At 40.4% G+C, this 20,385-nt stretch overlaps 1 long non-coding RNA gene across 1 annotated transcript in view; it reads left to right on the plus strand.

Moving 5' to 3' along the window:
• Positions 1–6,735: 6,735 nt before the first annotated feature.
• Positions 6,736–20,385, plus strand: part of LOC311263744 — a 96,934-nt gene continuing 83,284 nt past the window's right edge. The window contains exon 1 of the long non-coding RNA XR_014623398.1: positions 6,736–6,795. This is a non-coding gene — a long non-coding RNA (uncharacterized lncRNA). The remainder of the gene's footprint in view (positions 6,796–20,385) is intronic.

Here is a 20,385-nt window from a genome sequence, read left to right on the forward strand (position 1 = left end):
TTTGCTTTTGAGGGAATTTTAGATATTGAGAGAATATGATTAACTTATTGTGATATAAAAAACAAAACAGTGAATGAATCCTGCATGCTGGAACGCGTACTCAGTGTGCAAGTGCTAGATACTTGCAGTTTTAGTTGTGATTTCAACTGTCCCTGCTTTTGCAGATTGCACCTGCCATGTTTCTGCCAATAAGATGACCTACTGAATATCTGTAGGCTATAATGGCTACATCCTGCAATGCCAGGGTTGGTAAAAAATAAAATAAAATAAAAGCCTGCACCTCACAAGACTTCCCAATGGTGAGTCTGCACTTGTCTGACTTCCAATCTACAGGTGACCAAGGTTTTCCATGCTAGTTAACGCTGGTAGTTGATATTTCAAATATTAAATGTTATGACGTGAGCCTTTAAGCCCCCTCTCTTTCAGCCAATCAAAAGCTATAGCATGCGTCGGTGTATTGGAGTTAATGCCAGGAGTTCACTCAAATCTTGGTAGGGTCAGTCAGGTGAATGGGGCGTAGGGGGAGGTTCTCTGAGGTAGTTGCAAGGCCAGATTCATTAGGGCACAGAATCAGGAGTGTGACAGCCACTTCTAAGTTTGTGTAGAGGCAGGAGAAATTATCACCTGCCAGGCTTAGCTGACCATACCAAGCGCTGTTACCTAGAACCTCCTAACCTTGCTATACTCTCTCCCTTTCAACACTTCAAAATCTGTCCCCTCCAGTCCTCATCAGGCACAAGCACAGCCACAACCACTCTCTGTCCATAGTCATTCTGACTACATCAATGATTAGCATATCCTAAAACACCCCACGGAATAACAAGCCAGATTAACACAGGTTCCTGTTGATAACCCAGTCTATTAAGTGAGTTCTAGCCAGCTCACGGCAGGTCTATGAGCATGAATGGCTGGCTGGCTAACAAGCGAACCCAGCAGATGCTGGTTTGTTGTTGCACCAATTTGCTTAAATTCCAAGCAAATTCTAAGTTTTTCAACTACGAAAACATTGATGCAAATTTTCCCTCCTCCCAGGCCATTCGAGTTTATAGCGGCAGTTAGCATCATGGCTAGGCAAACGTTAGCAATTAGCAGACGCCTGAAACCTCTGGAAGGGTATATCCAGTTAGAGGCAGAGTAGCAGATCTTCCCACCAGGCATACTAGGTAGGTGCACCCAGTGAGTTATAATAGGCTCTCCCCCACTGGGTCTAATTTTCAGGTGCAGATGGAATCTGTCCTCTATGCCCTACTGACACATCCTACAGCAAAAGAGCCACCAAAAAACCATGAAAAAAAATGAAACCTGCAGTGCAGAGTGTGATAAAAAAAAGAAGGTGACAAAGTGTGACTCTCAGCAAGCGTCCTTTTTGTTCTGCTGCATTTCAATCACAATACTCTGCAGGAGGCCCAACTGTACTGTCAATTAAATAGTCTGTAATCCAGGACATCATGTGGCTGTTCACCTGCCTCATTTTGAGCCTCAAATGGAGGCGCTGGATGTCCACAAAAGCAGTGCAATCAAAGAACATGATTGCTATCATACAACCACCTCTCTGGGTGGCAATAAGCCTTGTAGAGTTAGTACGTGATGAAATAGTCCATCGTGATACACTGGTAAAAACAATAAAAACTACATATGAAAATAACAATGTCTTATTATGTTATGTTAGTCTGTCCAGTCTCCTGACTCTCAAATAGTCCAATTGAACTGCTGAAGATTGAGTGACAAATACACATAATAAACTTCATTGTTGTCATTGAAGTCTTTGATGTCTCTATATTTGCGAGGTTGTAAATTGTATCATTTCCCTTTGAAGCATTTTTTCACTTGTTCCTTGTTGCTTCTTTCCCACGTAACTTGCACACACTTATCAGGAAATAGTGGACATCCTGGGTTGTTTGACTTCCATTTCTCAGCATACAGCACAGCAGGATAGCAGCAATCAAAGACATCATGTCAGTGCTGTTTTCTCAGAAGAACTATTTGATAGCAAACTGAAGCTGGACTTCACTGAGGCTAAAATACCTATGACTGAATGACTCTTCTTGACAATTATTTTTGATGAGAAAACCACAACCACTCGTGCATGACTACTTCTTATTAAGGTTCTTTCACCAAAAAATGATAAGAGGTATATTACGTTGCAAACCTACCCAGCAAATCATCAAACCAGTCACTTTAGGTGCTGAAGGAACTCTTTGTCAGTTTATGTTCTACTCTGTTGTAATTTGCAGTCAGTGCTGCAGTGGGGGGGTAAATCCATTTCCATATCTTTATTAATACAAATTACGCAATACAAAATTGTCTCCTTATCTGAATCAAAGTTCTGAGGACAGAGTGTGTCCTGTTCATGTGCTGTTCAAATTGTAGAGCCTCTTGAGGCACATTGTCATGTGTGACATATGCCCATATACATAACATTGACCTGACTTAAGTAGTTGCTTTGCATGTTTTCTATTCTTAACTGCTACTGTGTATGAAATTGGTTATTCTGCCCGTGACAAAGAATCTCCACTGAATATTAATCCCTGTCACAAACACACAGTATGCCACATGTAAACACATTGAAATTGTAGTTTGCAAAAGCGTGCCAAAATTTCCTTGCCAAGAGGAATCCCTCTAGGGTGCCCTAATTTGTTTTGAGATTTGTTGTGTGTGTGCAATTGTGTGTATTTGAGCATTTATGTGTTCATGATATTAAGTCGAAAGAAGGAAAAACCCGGGAAAGGTCCGGCCATGTGTCCTGTGATATTATATGTCACCTCTGAACAGATTTGTTTCATTCCCTCTTTGACGTCATCTCTCCCCGCTCCCTTTGAAATGGACACCATGACCATCTGTGAAGTAATACATTCCATCCTTTCTTCCTCTTATCTTCAAGAGTGTTATATTGTCTCATCAAAGCCGGCCCTTCAGTTAAATTCACTGCTGTAATCGACTTATCATGAGCCCACCAAGGTGGTGGTTTCTATTTCTGGCTCTTCCTGTGAAATTCATATTGATAAATCAGAACCTGATGTGAGGCTTTAGACGTACATGGGACTTTTAAACCGAAACAGCGGGCGCACAGGATGACATGTGACACCTTTAAATCAAATAAGCCAGCATGCATTCATTTATGGACATTTACTCATTATACACACATCAATTCTCATTGCATACTTATAACACAGGAAATACCACATGGACATGAGGATCAATAATAGAAATAGCCTGTGTTGTCTTTGCTGTGTGTTTCCTCATCAGGTACAAGATAATTCAATCGTCATTATACAACACAGGGTAGAATAACAATATAGAAGATCATAAACCCCTTCATGCTATGTAAATTACAGAACATATAAACAGTTATCTTTATATGATTATACATGAACACACAGTGCATCTTGAATTTGAGTCATAGTAATTGTAAACAGCAGCAAAACTTCAGTGCTACTGGTGTAATGAACGTTTGTATTCCATTCACACTACAGACAGTCTCAGTGGACAAGAGGTCATTACAGTGCTTGGAAAGGAGCTCCAATCAATTAAAACTATAATTACACATTAACAAAAGGGATTTTACAAGTTGATGTGATGTACTGGCAGGAGGGTAAAGACTTACTAATTGTTGTTGGGGACTTTTTGTCTTCATTAGTTGCTGAAGAAAGTCTGGTGAAATTTAATTTGTTTGTCCATGCACAACAATGTCAGGTAAAAATGGAAATCTCCACTGGACAACAGGTGTAGAGTTGGAAACATTTTTCCACTCATTCGTGAGGCCTCGTCAGTTCTACTAGCCAGTGAGAGGAGTCCATTGTCCAGATGATGGCCTGCTGCTCGGGTGTAGTGTGTTTAACTTAAAGGAGACATATTATGCTCATTTTCAGGTTCATAGTTTTAGCTCATGTCTAAGTGGTTACCTTCACTTCTATCATAAACTATGTAAATGTGCGACATGGTGATGTAGTGTGATGTCAAGAAGGCTCGGAATTAAAGGGCGGGACTACTGACAAGGCATTTAAGGCACTTCAGGAGCAGTAGTAAAGTAAAAGTCCTGCATGAAAGTATTAACAACAAAATTATACTTTTGCAGAAGACTGTTGAATTAAGGTCCTGAAAGACATTTCAAGACTTCAGCTCCCTTGTTCGTCATTTTGTAGGACAAAGTTACAACTCACTTATGTTTTGTATGTAAAATAAACGTTTTTTGTAGCGGGTGATGCTCTGTCTTATTATCTTGTGTGTTGTCAGGTTTACACAACAAAAGCACATTGGCTAAGGTTGGTAAAGATTGTGGTTTTGATTATACAGTATTTAATAACGCTGTTGAATGCTTAAACAGAACAATGAGAAATGTATATCACTTATTCATTATGCTTTAATTTCTATGAGTGGATACAGTATTGCAAGAGACCTTATATATTGATTAAAGAAGTAATCGTGGTGGCAACAGTTTTCTTACTGAATGTATTTGTGGCTTTTAATTAGCAGCATATTATGATATATTTTTTGCACCTGTAATACTGTGGTTTCATCGCAACATGACAGCTTTTAAGCAGATTGATAACCCAGTGGGCAACGTACAGTAAATTATCCGTGAAGTGATAAATGTTTCCATTTTCAACTGAAATTATTCCCTACTGTTTGTCTCCAGTAGATTTCTCTTTGATAGCACTTCAGCATATAGCATGTTACTGGATAGGAGGCAATCACTCCCAGTCGTGTGAAAATTATGACCTGATGAACGCACAGCAGTAGTTTCTAAAGGAGATCAGTATGCGGTCAGCGTTTAGAATGCAGGGGCCTTATTTATAAACCATGTATATATAGATAATACCTTACTTTGACTTGGAAAGTCTAGGCTTGACTTAAAGCGATTTCACTGCCGGTTATGTAGGAGTATTGCGTCAAAGCCTGTGATAAACTTTGCATGAGCTTTATGAACAATGTGCAGTGACAACCCACTATTTAGTCTACTGAATAATATATGTTCCCTGGCTTCAGTCTCCTCTGCATCGCTGCAATCTCATTTTCCAAAATCTCTGATTTTCTCTTTGGGTCTGTCTCTATATCTGAATAAACCCCTCATTTCTGCTGGCCTTTTGTAAAGGGGGAAATCGCAAGGCAGGTGCCATCACTGGAAGTTGATTTGAGATTTATAGATTACAGGTGAGTAAGTTGCAAATGGGATTCTCAGAACCTGCTTAAGCAAGGTGTTTTATGCTCAGTGTCTTTTATGAATTGAACTGAAGCACGCCATTGGAAATGATCTTCAGAGAAGTTTGAGTATAAATCTCAGAACATTTTTATAAATGAGGTCCAAGGCCTTTAAAGTATAAGTGTAAATCAGACTGGAAGCCACAAAATGCAAAGACAGTGATGTATTAACTGCTTAAAGGCACTTCTATTCAATAAGGCACATTGGGTGCAAAAAACAAAGACAAAAAGTTCCAGAAGTATTCAGAGATTTTTATGTCTCTTTTTCTACTGTAATGCTGCCTGAGAAAGAGCAGTGAGCCCATACAGCACAGCCGTATGATTTATTGTTCTATAAGAAATATCCAATGAAATATTTAGAATCTTCACAGATATCCATTTACAGGGATTTTTCCAGTTTTATGTGTAGCAGCCTAAAGCTGGTGAGCACTGGGATACTTTTGTAGGCCTACAGCTAAGGACTAAATCACTGTGCAGCACAATACTGCATATGGCTTTTCACCTGACAGCTCAAAAGTAATATAAAAAGCTGCATTAGGCTGCATTGTGTTTCTTTTAATAATACATTATAAATTGTCAGTCCAAAAAAGTGTTCTTATAACCACTCATAGCCTACTTAAGCATGCTTTGACTGAACACTCTTTGATTATATTCGCATTAGCAAGGGCTGCTGTAGGGAAAATAAGGTCTATCTCTGGATGCATGTGACTGATTTTGATTAACTTTACAGGTATTAATTATTCCCTCAACTACCCCCTCTATGAGGCATATCACACCTTTTTTCTTTTGGTGTAGAAAACAGTGAGGTCTGTTTTTTTCTTCTGGAAATGTGGGATTTGAATGTGCTGCTGTAAACTGTCACCCTTATTCCCTAATTCCCACTATAAGTAGCACAGAAAGCGGCATATCGTGATCCTCATGTGTTTGGCCTTTTAACTGTCTGCATACAGTAAAAATTGGTTTAAAGGTGCACTGTGTAGTTTGGGATCAGAAGAGAAAGATCTTCACTGACTGTTTTTTTTGATACCTCAACAAACTAAATAAACAAACTTTCTTTGTTTTGAGGACTGAATAAACTGTATAATCAAACTGACCTTAAAGGACAACACATTTTCATACTGTTTTACTCTGTTATATATGGCGGACCCTGCCAATTTAATAGCTTCAAACAGAGTTCTGGAGAGCTTATTTTCCTCTGAGGACAGCTTGTTTATTCAGTTTAATATTTCTGAGTTTGTATTATTACCTCATTTATATTTGAAATATCAAAACTCTCTTCTCCAAAACTACATAGTGCCCCTATAACAGCTTAACGTATGCCATTAAATCTCCTCACTGAGGTGCCACAACTCGCCTCCTTCACTTGGCTGCGTCTCCTCTCTACAGGAAGGCAGCCACTGCAGAAAACAAAGGTTTGAGACGCGGCCCGGTGACCGAGGGTTTGGGGCGTCGACCAAACTTCCCTCAGACCAATCGGAGCTCACGGTGAAACTTTGTAAACAAGTCTCACACGCTGTCTTACAGCTAGTCTACTGTGTTTACTACGACAAGAGGCGACGGTGCTGCTGCCAGGTGAGCCCAAAATCGCCGAAACAGGTGAGACGGAGACGTGTTTGTCATGTGTGTGCTCGTGTGTGCGTACGTGTGTGTGTGCGCGCGCGCGCCGAGCGTTCGTAGTAGGCGGTGGTGTCCTCGTGACCCGTAGTAGTAGTAGTAGCGCTGCTGGTGCAAAACAGCTGTCATGTAGAGGAAAGACTGAAGACGGGACTTGTGGAAAGTGGATAAAAAACAATAGTATAGCTACGGACGGCAGCCTACGTGATAGAGGATGTCACAGTGTACCGAGTGACGTCAATAGTGTACCGTAAAAAACGTCCAGGTCCAGCTGAGAAGACAAGTTTCTGTCTGTCTGTCTGTCACTGCCTGGTTCGCTCTCAGTTCAGCTCTTACACCGCCGGAGGAGTCTGTATCCTGTAGTACAGCAGACGTGTTGGAAACAGTTCAAACTGTGGCTCAGTAGAAGAGGCTTTAATCATTCGGAGAGACTTTAAAGGGGCACTATCTTGGAGAAGAAGTTCAAACTCAGAAATTTGGTAATTACAATATTAGTGAGGTGATAAAAAAGAAAGAAAGGTGGCCACACATAAACAAAACCGTATGAAATTGAGTTGTCCTTTAAGGTCGGTTTGTTTATTCAGTTTATTCAGTCAGGAAAACGAAGAGAGTTTGTTTATTTAGTCTGTTTGGGCATAACCGATGAATAAATGGACATCTTTCTAATTAAAATCTCTGCCCCAAAACTGCACTTTTTAAAAAGTGCCAGAAAATAAACTCAATCTCATAACCCTAACCGATGTTAAATGAAAGCTAAAAACTGTATTTTAGTCACAGAAAATTACTGTTTTTTACGACAAAGTAAAACCGTATGAAACAGTTTTGTCCTTCAAGGTCAGTTTGTTTATTCAGTCATGAAAATGAAGAGAGTTTGTTTATTTAGTTTATTTAGACATTTAAAAAAAAAAAATCAATCAATGAAGATCTTTCTCTTCTTTCCCAAAACTACATAGTGCACCTTTAAAGGTTTGTGATGTTTCCACCTCAGTGTTTCTCATAGTTGTTATACTTTGTGCTCCCTCTAACAGTCTAGCCAGTCAGACTCTTATGTTTATGTGCTATGTAGCGAGGACTAGGCGGTTAAAACGTAACAAGGTTGGTTTATCTGGGTAAATTCAACGAACAGGTTAATGATGGCGCGGAGTTCATTGAAGATCACTCAGCATTTGCCCGCTGACTGAGACATGACCCGTGAATATGCAGCGACTCGGCCTCATCTGAGTGGTGGTAAGTGACGACAACGAGAGCAGCTCGGCCTGCTTTAAGTGTGAGACAAGGAAATGTGACAATCCATCAACTTAGCAGGTGGATACTTAAAGGAGAAGTGTTCATGTTATAGTCTTTTATTATGTTTTAAAAGCTCCTTATGATGTCGCATAAGCTTTTTAATGACAGCTATTTTGTCATGTTCAGAATAAGGCTACATTTCCTGGAATTCTCTCTCACTCTCACAGACTATATGTTTCTGTTTCACTTAAATGAGCCTCTCCTGCTCATGTCTCTGAGCTCCGGTGGTGCTGAAAGTGAATCGTGCTGTCGAAGTGCCGTATTTTGTCGCCTGCTGTTTTACTGTTTGTCTGAACAGCCTGCTATAGGCTACACGAGTCTCCTCTCCGAGCGGATGTGGGCACAACTTTCGTTGTGGAACGTCAACATCTGCACGCTCTGTGTTCCCTCAGCACGCCCACCTCAGCTGAAGGAGGGGCTGAGGAAGAAGGGGGAGGGAAAAGCTTCCTGTCAGAGAGACAGGCTGAGAAACTGAATCGGCTGAAGTTTTGGCACAGAGTCATACGTGGTGGTGGAGGTGGGGGTGGGGGGCTTGCTCTGTGTATATGCAATGATGACTTTCTTCTTTGAAACTTCTCTGGAAATGTGACGCATTTCTTTTACGTACATTTGTGGTTTTGCAGTTTTTTTTTCATCTTGATTGTACCGTGGTCTTTGTTAGTGGGTATCTGTTTTGGAGAAGTGTATCTCTGCTCTGGTAGTCACTTTTCGACAAACAGCTTTCAGTAAAAGCTTAACAGGCACTACCTACTCATCTCCAAAAGTCCTTGGACCGTGAAACTCTTGTTGGTATTTTTGGCTCTGTCACTGGCAGCTTCTGGCTTCTTGATATTGTTTTGGTTGTAAAAAGACACTGGCAAAGAAGTTAAAATGTAAACTGTGTACGTCAGCTTCAGTGACATTTTACCCATATTGAATAAATCTCCCCAAAGACAGAAATCGTGGGAAGGTAGGATCAGTCCTTATTTTTCTTGGAGTCATAAAGCTGATTTCTCTTAAGGCCTCTGTAGGGCAGGGCAGTCCTACAGGGCTCGAGTCATTCTGGTGTGTCCCGCGTGTGGCTGATTCAGCATGTAGAATCTGCGGCAGCTTGTCGGTGAGAGAAATCACGCTGATTGGCTGTTCAGATAAGTGGATCAGTGCAGAAAAGACAAACAGAAAAGAAAGGGAAAGCACCTTGAGCCTGTCGCTGTAGTATCCATGATTTCACCCATTTAGTTGTAGTTTCTCCTTATTTTTCTCCTCTGCCTCTTCGTCATTGCCATATTGCACTTTTTATTAAACATATTCTCCATTAGGAGCGGCTGCATTAGTGAGAGTGGCGTAAAAAATTCCGCTTAATCGTAACAGCGGTTTTGTATATTGGCAGAGTGGTATTTCCTTTCATGCAGACGCAGAACATACAAGCTTGTTGGCCGTCAGCTGTAGTTTTTGCGGTATGTTCAAGTGCAGCTTTTTGGCCAAGATAAGGTGACAGGAGGCGCTGCAACAATCAGCCTTTGTCGCAGATAGCTCTTTGATATCATTTCCTGTAGGGGCCTTTAAGCCTGGGTCTTCAACAGTGTGTTCACATAAATCCAACATGTTTCTTTTTAACAAAGATTAATTAGTAAAAAAAAAAAAGATCCCTTGTGCAATCCAACACATTAATCAGAAACTGATGCTTTGGGTTCTCCAACTTACCAAATATGGATGCTTTGGGATTGTAGGTGGGGTCGGCAGCCATTCCAAAGCAAATTGGGAATGAGACTCAAAAATCAACATCGACAAAATCAACTAGCCAGTCTTGTGAGCCACAATGGATTGTTTTGTAAGTTATGGAGCAAGAAACTCTGACCACCTCAGAAAAAACCTGACAAATTTCAGAGATGGGCCACCTTACATGTTGTTATACTCCAAGTTTAATATGCAACAGAATTGTATACAATATATGTAGTATAGATAGAATTTCAATCTACATTGTATTTTGTTGTTATGGCCATTTATCAAAAACATATTAATCACATGAAAGGTGCAATATGTAAAAAATGTTGGTTCAAAACATTCAAAAATGTTAAAGAAAATGTGACTGTTTTTAGGTTAAGTCAAGAGATATGTACTGAAGTTAGCATGCTAACCAGCTAGCCCCGTGCTTAAAAACCTCTTTCTCCCAGCGTCCAAAGGTCCTGTGTTAGCGGTGTGAACACCAACTAGCTGCTTGGCTAACTGAGCTAACATTAGCTACAATCAAAGATGTCAAAACAGAATATAGGCAGCAGCGGTCAGCGGTTACTCTGGTGATATGCTGCCCCTATTTGTTGGGAGCATGAATTCAAGATGGCCAATTCTTGCAATGCACCTTTAACCATTTCTGTCTATATGCTGAACATTGGTGTGTGTTTTTCAACTACTAAATGTGGTGACTGGTTTTCACAAATTCTTTTAGATTCCTCCACTGTTGCTCTGATGTGACCTACAAGATGTATCCAGTCATATCATGTCCAAAATAATGCAAATATGCAGCCAAAATAAAATGTATATGTTGGATCGGTTACCTGATAAAAGACAGCCCACAGTTCTCACTTTGACAACAATCATCTGATATTATGACTGGAAAAAACTTTCCTGGAAACAGCGAAATCAATTCCAAACTATCAAGTCAAATCTGTTATTGAATTGCCTTGAGGTGGGGCAGACCCTGCTGTTTCTGAATCATAACTCTTTTTAGTTATATCACTTAGTTTCACTACTTTGGGAGTTTTAAGAGACGGCAAGCCATCTTCTAAAAACTCCCAATACGTCACCGATTGGTCCAACACACCTCTGACGGACTGAAAGGAGCCTCAGCGGATGTCGATTCCAGTAACAGCTGAGCGAGCAAGATGAGGTGCGGTCACTTTCACATGGTTTTCAGATAAATATATTTTATATCTCATCATGCACGTTTAGTTTCTGTGAATAATATATAGCTGTTGGAATTCGGCTGAAAATCAAAAGCTCCTACGTGTCAGTAATCTCAAGTAGTGATCTTGCAATGAGATAAGTTTGTTTTGATGTCTAGCTGCTCTCACTGAAACCCGAGTTGCTGTTTTACACGAAACACACTGACGTCATCACTTCCTGTCAGACAATCTAAACACAAACATACAGACCGCAGTGTTCTGGTGGTTTGAGTGCTTTAAATGTACACTGCAGTGGTGCTGAGACACTGAGAGGATGCTGTAGTTTTGAGGAGAATGAGGAACAATTGTATGTTCTCTGCGCTGTTCAAACACGGGCAGGCGAAGAGAAACGGCTTCGCATATAGAGGAAAAAGCAGAACAGTGTTTATTCATGCATTCACTAAGTGTCAGAAGAGTTACATTTTTTTTGGTGACAAAGAGTGTGTCAGCATGTAGCAACATCCTCAGTACAAAAGACAAACAAATTGTTTTCAAGTGAAAACGTTTTAGCAGTAAAAATGATAAGCATCAGTCGTTGCGTAAGTGTTCCGTCATATACATGATTCTGTGGTTCATTTGGGCAGCCAAAAATCTCCAACTGTGAATAAACATTAAGGTAATTTCCTTGTTTTTGTATGTTCAAATATCCATATTTAAATATTAAAAGAACTAAACAATGTTTGAAGCTAGAAAGGTGGCAGGGTCCGCCAAATATAGTCAGTATCAGTTTGTTTATTTTGTTTGTTTGGGCATAAAACATATAAGTCAATAAAGATCTTTGCTTTCTGATTAAAATGTTTTCCCCAAAACTACATAGTGCACCTTTTTAAAAGGCCAAAAAATAAACAAAATCTCATGTGTTTTTTTTTTTTACAACACAGTTATTTTCTTTTATTTTACATTATTTTCCTGGTGCCCCTTGTTGCCAGAATATTACGTTTTTGTGATATCATTTTTTTCACAGTATATAGTGGTGAACAAACATGTGTCATGTGTCTATGAACTTAGAGACAAGGTTAAAACATTGAGGAGCTCTTCAATGGATGACCGCTGGCATGTTCTGCAGTGCAGCAGCAGCAGCAGGAGGATGAGGAGGAGGCAGAGCAGTGTCAGATTGTGTGTAGGGATGTGTCTACTATAGAATTGGACCAGAATCAACTATGAGATGTTGCAGGTGCTCTGCTGGAAGAACATCCTGGCTTGGCCATGCTCATTATGCGGGTTTACATGGGTTATACATTAATGTGCTCATGTCATATAAGCTGTTTGTATGTTTCCCTTGAAGCCAAGCTTGTGTTTATTTATTTTTCTGCTGCTGCTGGGAAAGCAATTTTCTTCATTTTATCATCAGTTTATATGTATTTATATCCATCACTCTTTTTCCAGTCAATTCCAGCACACTTCTTCTTTTTTTTTCTCTGTATATTTTCATGTGCTGCGTTTGTTTACTCTAATTCATTGTTTGCATTATTAAAAGCAGCACAATGTGTGCATTTGCCTGCTCGCTGAGGCTTGTCATGAGATGTCTGTTGCAGTGATCACTGAGGGTAGAAACATAACTTTCTTTGCGGAAAAGCTTTTTTTTCTGGTAGCCTGTACAGTAAGTCAGACATAACAGCTGTTTTGCGGCCAGCTTTGTTTACATGCTCTCCGATAGGTGTGTCAGCTGCTGACATTGCAATGCGGTGGCATCGAAAATCCCCCTGTGTACCTACGTCAACACATTTCCCAAAGGTACAGTGAGACATGTTATGTCACCAAGTCTGCCGGATGGACATTTTATTTGAAGGGTAGACTGAGCCACTTCTCTGAAACAGATGTGCATTTAAACTTATCGGGCAAACTATCTTTACATCTGTTAGATAAAAATTCAGTCTTAGAAACCTGTTTGTGGGAGAAAGCTCCACTTGTTTTAAAAACACTTTTTTATAAACAAGTGTTGTTATAAAATAAGAAGATTTTCCTTGGTGAAGTGTTCCATTTGTTCCAAAAAAACAGGATATTCAGACTAGATGACTGACTAATATTTTGTGGTGTGGGTAGTACATCATAATTTCATAAATCATCACAAAGAGCTGTGGCACTTCTAGGTCCTGATACAATGTTTCACTCATTTTTGCAGGTGATTTTCCAGCAGAATGGTGTTCGTTCACTGCAGAAGAAGCAGTATAAGATTAAGTTTTCCCCTTGGGCTCTTTCGGTTTTGACTCTGCTGTTTTCAGTTGTTTCCTCACTCCGTCTCAGACAGTGTAATTAATGTGGCAGTGGCTTCTATTCAGGGTGTCGTCCATAGATGGTAAAACTCTGACCTCTAGTGTTCAGGAGAGGTTGTGCAAAATGAGTCATCCCATCACCATCTAGTATGATTGTTTAAATTAAACCGAGCAGTAATCCCTTTAGGTGAATCTGTAATGTTAATTTAGGAACACCTGGTAGACACATCTGTCCGGACGTCAAAAAACAACAGTGTTGTAACCTAATGCATATGCACACTGACTTTCATAAGTATGTTCATTTATAATTTCCACATGTAATGGTTGGTTTATAAGAGCTTCTACTGCATTCTAGCTAATTCTGTACGATTCTTCTTTTCATTCAACTTTATATAGCTATCAAACAAATAACACTAATAATACTAATCATTGTTATATATATATGTTAATATAGTATTAGTATACCTCAGGAAACAATCATGTGTGATTTGGTTAAATCACCTCTACAAAGCATATATAAAGTGTAAAGACATATAGATTTCATAATAGTTACATTTTTGACAAATGAAAGCCATTTCTGTCATATATCTGGTAGAAATTGATAGGAAAATTAAAAAATCCAATTCAGATGTTTGCATGCCTCAGGAATATGTGCCAGCGGTGAAAAAGAAAACAATCATGACTTATTAAGTCTTTTAATAAAACTAAAAGAAAAGTTGAAACACACAAAGAATTATCATAGGCACTTACATGCACATCATCCTGCTAAGAAACATTGGCGTTGCCCTTTAATACTGGAAGCACACACACACACACACACACACACACACACACACACACACTATGTTCTCATACATCACCACTAGAGGGCAGAAAAGTCATGTTGATGAGATAAAAAAGTGAGGGTTTAAAGGTACACTCAGTGAGAAACATGACCTCACTGTGACATGGTTATAGTATGTGAAGAGAACATCTGTCAGCTTCAGTGAAAGGGCTTAACAAAATAAAGTTTGTGTTTTTCATTGTTGATACCTCAGTTTCGGTATCAATACAAACATATTTTTTCCCAACCTTACTTTGAGATGAATGTACATATTACATACAAGATGTATAGTATGTAATATGTGCAGTTTATGTTAAAAAAAATCTAACAAGCAGCCATTGAAGACGTTTTCTACATTTCCACATTAGAATGTCTAAAAATAACTAGTGAGTTGTATTCTCCCTAATTATTATTATTATTATTATTATTATTATTATTAAACAATTAAACAGTGTTCAAATGCTAAGAAATGTATAATTTTATTTAAAACTCCTGTTGGTAAGATTGTAATACTGACACCTTGGGTTTCCCAGCTTGTCAAATACTGATGCTTTGGGATTGTCGGCTGCCATTCAAAAGCGAAGGAAGTCAGCGAACTACAGAAAAATGTAACATGAATTACACTTTGATACAGTACCTTGTCCATGAACCTTTACTTTCCGTCATAGCTATATTTTCATCTGCCATACCAGTTGACAACAACACCCATGACGTGGGCAACATCAGCAGACTCTTTTTTTAAAATTGATTCATCAACTAGAATGGCAGTCAGTGGACCGCATACCTCCACAAAGGCCCAACAGTAAGCTTTTTATTCACTCGTACATACCAGCTACCTAAATACGCCTGATTTCTTTCTTGTCAAGATTCATGAATTAGTCCCTGAGAAATTAACAAAAATGGCAAAATGCCCTTTGTTGGAGTGTTAAAGATAGTGAGAAAGAAATCCTGGATCCATCCCTTTATTTGGATCCGCACCAAAAGTAAATGGCGTCTGTTCGGGGCTGAGACTCATCCACCATTCATGTTTCGTGGAACTTTGTTTATTGGTTTTTGTGTAATCCTGCTGACAAACCAACCACCCACCAAACAAACTGATGCTGTTGACAACCTCCTTGGCTGGTGTAATTATCTAATTAAAGCGTTATTAAAAAATTATATGAATCTGATGAAGTATTTGATGTGTACTGTGGCTACTTGTTAGAAACAAAAACCTATTGAGGCTTGATATCCAGCCCTAATTGGTTCCTACAGATCAATAATCAAGGCTGTTAAATTAGTCTTTGTGCCTGTCAATGGATTGCTAGGACACATTTCTGTCACAGCATAGATTTAATGCCAGAGTTACCAAACGATGACATTTTTGAAGTCTAATGAATACTAACAACCAATCAGCAGAGGTAGATACATGAGCAGAAACAAGGATCCAAGGAAAGTCAGACATTTGAAATGCAGCAGCCAGCTAATGTAGCCTTGACTGTCTAGCATCAGCAATAGGAAACAGACATAAAGGGGACGTGAGAGGGTGCAACTAAGGGCAGAGAAAGCACTAACAAGCTAGCTGCCCTGCTCAGGCCTGTTTCTCTTTGAAGTCGAGCTACATGGCCTTCTGTGGGCCCCCGTGACCCCTGAAGTCTGACCCCTACTTGGAAGTTTATACTGGAAGCAAAACCAATCGGCGAGAGGATGGATGTGGATTAGACGGGAATGTAGCATGCGTGGGTATGCGTGCTTGTATGTACATGCACACACCATCGTGTGTGTTTGTAAGAGCGGCAGAAAGCACGACAGAGAGAGAGAGAGAGAAACGAACACTGATAAAAAGGTAAAAGAGACCAATTAGAGACAGAGAGCCCTTTTCAGAATGCTCATGTACTGTAGGAAGGATGTAGTGCTTTGAAACGCCAAACATTTCTCAGAGTGAAACCCCACGGTGAAAAGAACTGAGCCATATTGTTGCCTGGTGTTATTCCTTCATTTTGTGCTCTGAATCTCCTTGTGTAATGTGGTGGATGGCTCAGGATGCTTGGGAGTCACTCGGAGGTTAGTGGCTGTGCGCGTGTGAATGTTTTTGTGGTGCAATTTAATTGAAAGTAAACCTTCCTTGATGAGGAGTTTCCAGTGAAAGGTGAGCTTTGTGTAGTCCTGGCAACACAGAGGATGAACGCTCGACTGAATCGTATCATGACGTGTCTTCTGGTGTGTGGAAGATAATGGAGCTTTGTGTTTGAGGGAGATAAAAAGTTATGAATGAATATACAGCCGCGTGGGGAGCGCTGCTCTTGGGCTCGTATGCATCCCTGTATCCTCAATTAGCTTCCAGCATCAGATGTGCAGCTCAGTGGTGCAGACACAAGCTTATATACATACAGTACAGCGCACACCCACGCCCTCTCTGAAGCAGTCACACAAAAACATATACTCTCATCACTACACTGCACATGCACAGAGGTTCCAGTGTGTGGGATTACAGGAGGAGAAACAATCTGAGTTCCCCAGCTAACCGTGTTTATCCAGGCTGGCGGAGGAGGCCTCTCACTGGGCCGCCTCAGTCCACCTCCGAGCCCCCGCCGGCTCCAGCCTCTGTTGATCCAGACATTGTGGACTATTTTCAACCCCGGGGCCATGCTGTAAGCTGTGTTCAGTTTGCCGGACTTATACTTTTTTCCTTCAAAGTGTGTGTTTTGTGTGTGTAGGTGGGCCCAGGTGACTGTCTCCATCAAGGTGAAATCAGAATTGAATTGCAGCACATGGGCACATTTGACATGGTTAATTGGTGTTGACACTGGAGTGACAGTATAGTGCAGTTAGTGCATTGTCTACAAGAGTGGTTGCAGACTTAGTGTTCAGTTCAGTATATCAGTATTTCCCAAAGCCCAAGATGACGTCCTCAGATGCCAGAACACAAAGATATTCAGTGTGCTTTCAAAAAGGAGAAAAGGAAGCAGAGAATTTTGACTTTTTGTTTAATTAATCAAGCAATTAAGCAATAATGAAAATAGTTGGGGTTTAATGTCATAGTTGAAAACCAATCAAGTAATGGTTGTACCCTCATGTGCATTTTTTTATTATGTGTGGGTGTAAATGTGAACCTTCTCTGACGCCTCTTTCACCTCCAGGTATTGAAGAAATCGCTCTTTTTCCTGGGGGGTAATTGGTCTTTCCTCCTCTGACATGTCACATCGTGATAAATGGCCTAATTTGTCAAGGCATGTGGCAATAACCTGCTTAATTAGAACAAATAAATCCAGCAGATTGGCTAAAGGTCGACACTGAAGTTAGCTGGCATATCAAGTCAATCTGCCTGATTGACTGTACAGCTCTGCTGTTCTTTTTGCTTGCTGTGTCTTGAACTTTTCTCAGTACATCTGCCCTGTGTGTGAGAGCTGGTTAGTGGATGTGTTCACAAAGAAATACTGTAAAAATAGACTACCCAATCAAAGGTGTGTGTGCCTGGGTCTGCATGTGTGAAACCACAGGTGAGACTGTAATATTGTATTGTGGTTAAACAAGGATACTTTACATAAATATGTTTTTTTCTCTCTCTTCTTCCCACACTTCACTGCTCATCTGGCTGTCTCTGAAAACTCCCCGTTTGACTTCTACTCTCCTGTGTCTCTCCAGAACAGCTGTAAACTGTTTTCATTTTCATCATTTCATTTCTTTCTCCTTGATGTGAAGAATGCAATAAAGCGTCAGTAATTAATGCAGTTCTGGGCTTATTTAGATGATCTGATCAGCCAGTACTGGATTTTGTAGGCTGATCCTAATATCAATATTTAAGAGTAAGGCACGCTGTACTGAATAGTTATTGATTATCATGTCCAGTCACGTCTCACAATAACCAGACATTTGTTCGAAATTACTGGTTCATTTTTCATTTATCACGTGCTGAGATGTTTCATGATTCCTCCTTGCTTGGCCGTGACAAAAAAGTCTTCCTTATAAATCGCTGGTGCTTTTCCATCACGTGGGGTTTGATGTGATGAAAAGCTGCAGGATTATAACCTTCAACTGCTTCTTGTATTTACTTTTTTGTAGCCTTGGCCATTTCTAATGGTTGTCATAGCCTGTTACTCAAAGTAATAACCTGGATCTTGGAACATGGTTACATCAGTTATAATATGTCCAGCAAGGTAAGAAAAATACCAATTATTCATTCAGTTGTATACAAAGCACCCAAGTTAGTCAAACTTAATTGGATGAGGAAGAAGAGGCAAAGGGGGAAACCATTTTGCATTAACGGCGTACATAATAACTATGTACGCCGTTTGACGAGTAGGGTTCCTTGTTCAACTTTGACTCACAATACGCACTGTTTTCCTGTGCAATGAACGGTTAATTCCAACATTATTGGTTCCCTCACTTTCAGCTTTACCTGGAAGGGAAGTGGTTTAGATAATCCTTCTCCAACTGTTGGCTTATTTGCTACTTCGATGATCATTTGATCATGTTTCTTAAGTGTTCTGGACCTATTTTTAGTGTTGTTGCCTTTTCCAGAGATTTCGTCAGTTACTTTGAGTTCTCATATAGCTGATAGAAACATTTGTCTGAGCTGCAGAAGTAAAACTTAATTTGTAAGTAGTTTTTCCTTCAACAAAAGTCCCATGATACCCTGCCCGTTCCCACTCCCAACACATCAACTACAGCAGCCTGGTCAGTGGCCCCACGTGTCTCAAGGCCCTGACACACCAAACTAGCATCGGAGAACTAGCTGCGTCACCTCACGTCTCCTGTGTCTTGGCCCACGAGCTGCACTTGAACACAACGCAAAGACTACATCGATAGTCAACAAGCCTGTATGTTCTGTGCTTAATGGAAAGAAATGCCTCTCTGTGGATATACAAACTTTTTTTTTGTTGTTGTATGTGTCGTTTGTATTATGGACCTCCCAGTGGGTGAGTCTGGAATAAAGCTTTCATTCATTCATTCAAACTGTTGTTATGATTTAGCACCATTTTTGGACATCTCTCGCTAATATAGCTGCTTCTAAAAGAGACTATGTCTGATAAAAAGTTGTGTCTAGAGCTGGTGAAGAGATGGAGGAGAAAAAAAGGAGAAACGGGGTGGACGGGGTGATGGAAGTGTTGTTGCTAACTTGACTACAGAGCTTAAGGCCACTGATATAGCTGATGTACAAGTCGGGAGTGAAAATGTGTTGTGATCCCACCTTCCAGCACATAGTCCTATTACAAAATAAAAAAGTCTGAGGCACTACAGTGACTGATCCACTGGCTGTTCTGCCCATCCGCTCCCAAATGACCCAGCACTTTGACCTGGCTGAGTAACAGTCGATGCTTTGATTCAGCCGCCAGCTTCTCCTCCTGCCCATTAGGTACCATCAGGATGCCTCTCTCCATCTGAACCTCCTGTAAACAAATGAGCCTGCCGTCACGTTGGACCCTTCTCTCCATTCTCCAGTCTAAACACATGCAGTCCCTCTCATCTCATCCCCACACTCTCTCATGCTGCCCATAACTTGGCTCGATCCTGCATAATGCGATTGATCCTGCTGCACGATAACGTGCACAGGCACATGCACCTTTTTCTCCAATGTGGCTGGCTTGTGCTGATTTACAGTAACGCACAATCCCAGCACCATTTCCTGGAAAGTAGGGCAAAGGTCAGCAAATCTTTGTGTGACTCTAGTGCGCATCCTCGTGTGTTTAATTGTGTCTGTCTGTATGTATGTGAGGTCAGAGAGAGAAGAAGAAGAAGCAGGAGCATGTGTGAGACAGAGGGCCCATCGGAGGGGTACCCCGATAGGCCCCAGAATTCTCCCGAGCAGCACCCAGCATAGAGGAACAACTATGGCCTTTGTTGGTCACCCCGTGGATCTCACACACAGTTAATATAGACTTTTCCCACTGACTCTGCCAAGAGTCTGAAGTCATTTAATGAAGTGGCGGCTGAGTTTAGAAGGGAGCCAGTGTGCTCGCTGCTCGCGCTGACAGAATGGAAAATGTCTGTGTTATGCAGCGAACAGCAAGTGACAAGAGGAGTGTGTTCTGATACTCACCTCTCTGGACACACACACACACGCATACAGACGCGTATAACAAAGCTTAATGAAGAGAGACACTGTGATTAATCCAATACATTTTATCTGGATGGTTTGGCTCATTCATTCAGTGATACATTATTGTTTCAGACAGGTTTGTAATCAGCTGTGATTAGGTCTTACAATACTAATGTCCCCGACTGAACTCATTACATTTCAGATATTAGGTGGCTTTTGGTCCCTGTTTTGTCTCCATGTGAATCTGGATGTTTCTCTATACATTTAGCGTGACTCTCTGGTAAAGAAAATTTCTCAAGGCTTAATTTT

The sequence above is a fragment of the Pagrus pagrus genome (assembly GCF_965226575.1).
Source record: "Pagrus pagrus genome assembly, chromosome: 10".
Taxonomy (NCBI): domain Eukaryota; kingdom Metazoa; phylum Chordata; class Actinopteri; order Spariformes; family Sparidae; genus Pagrus; species Pagrus pagrus.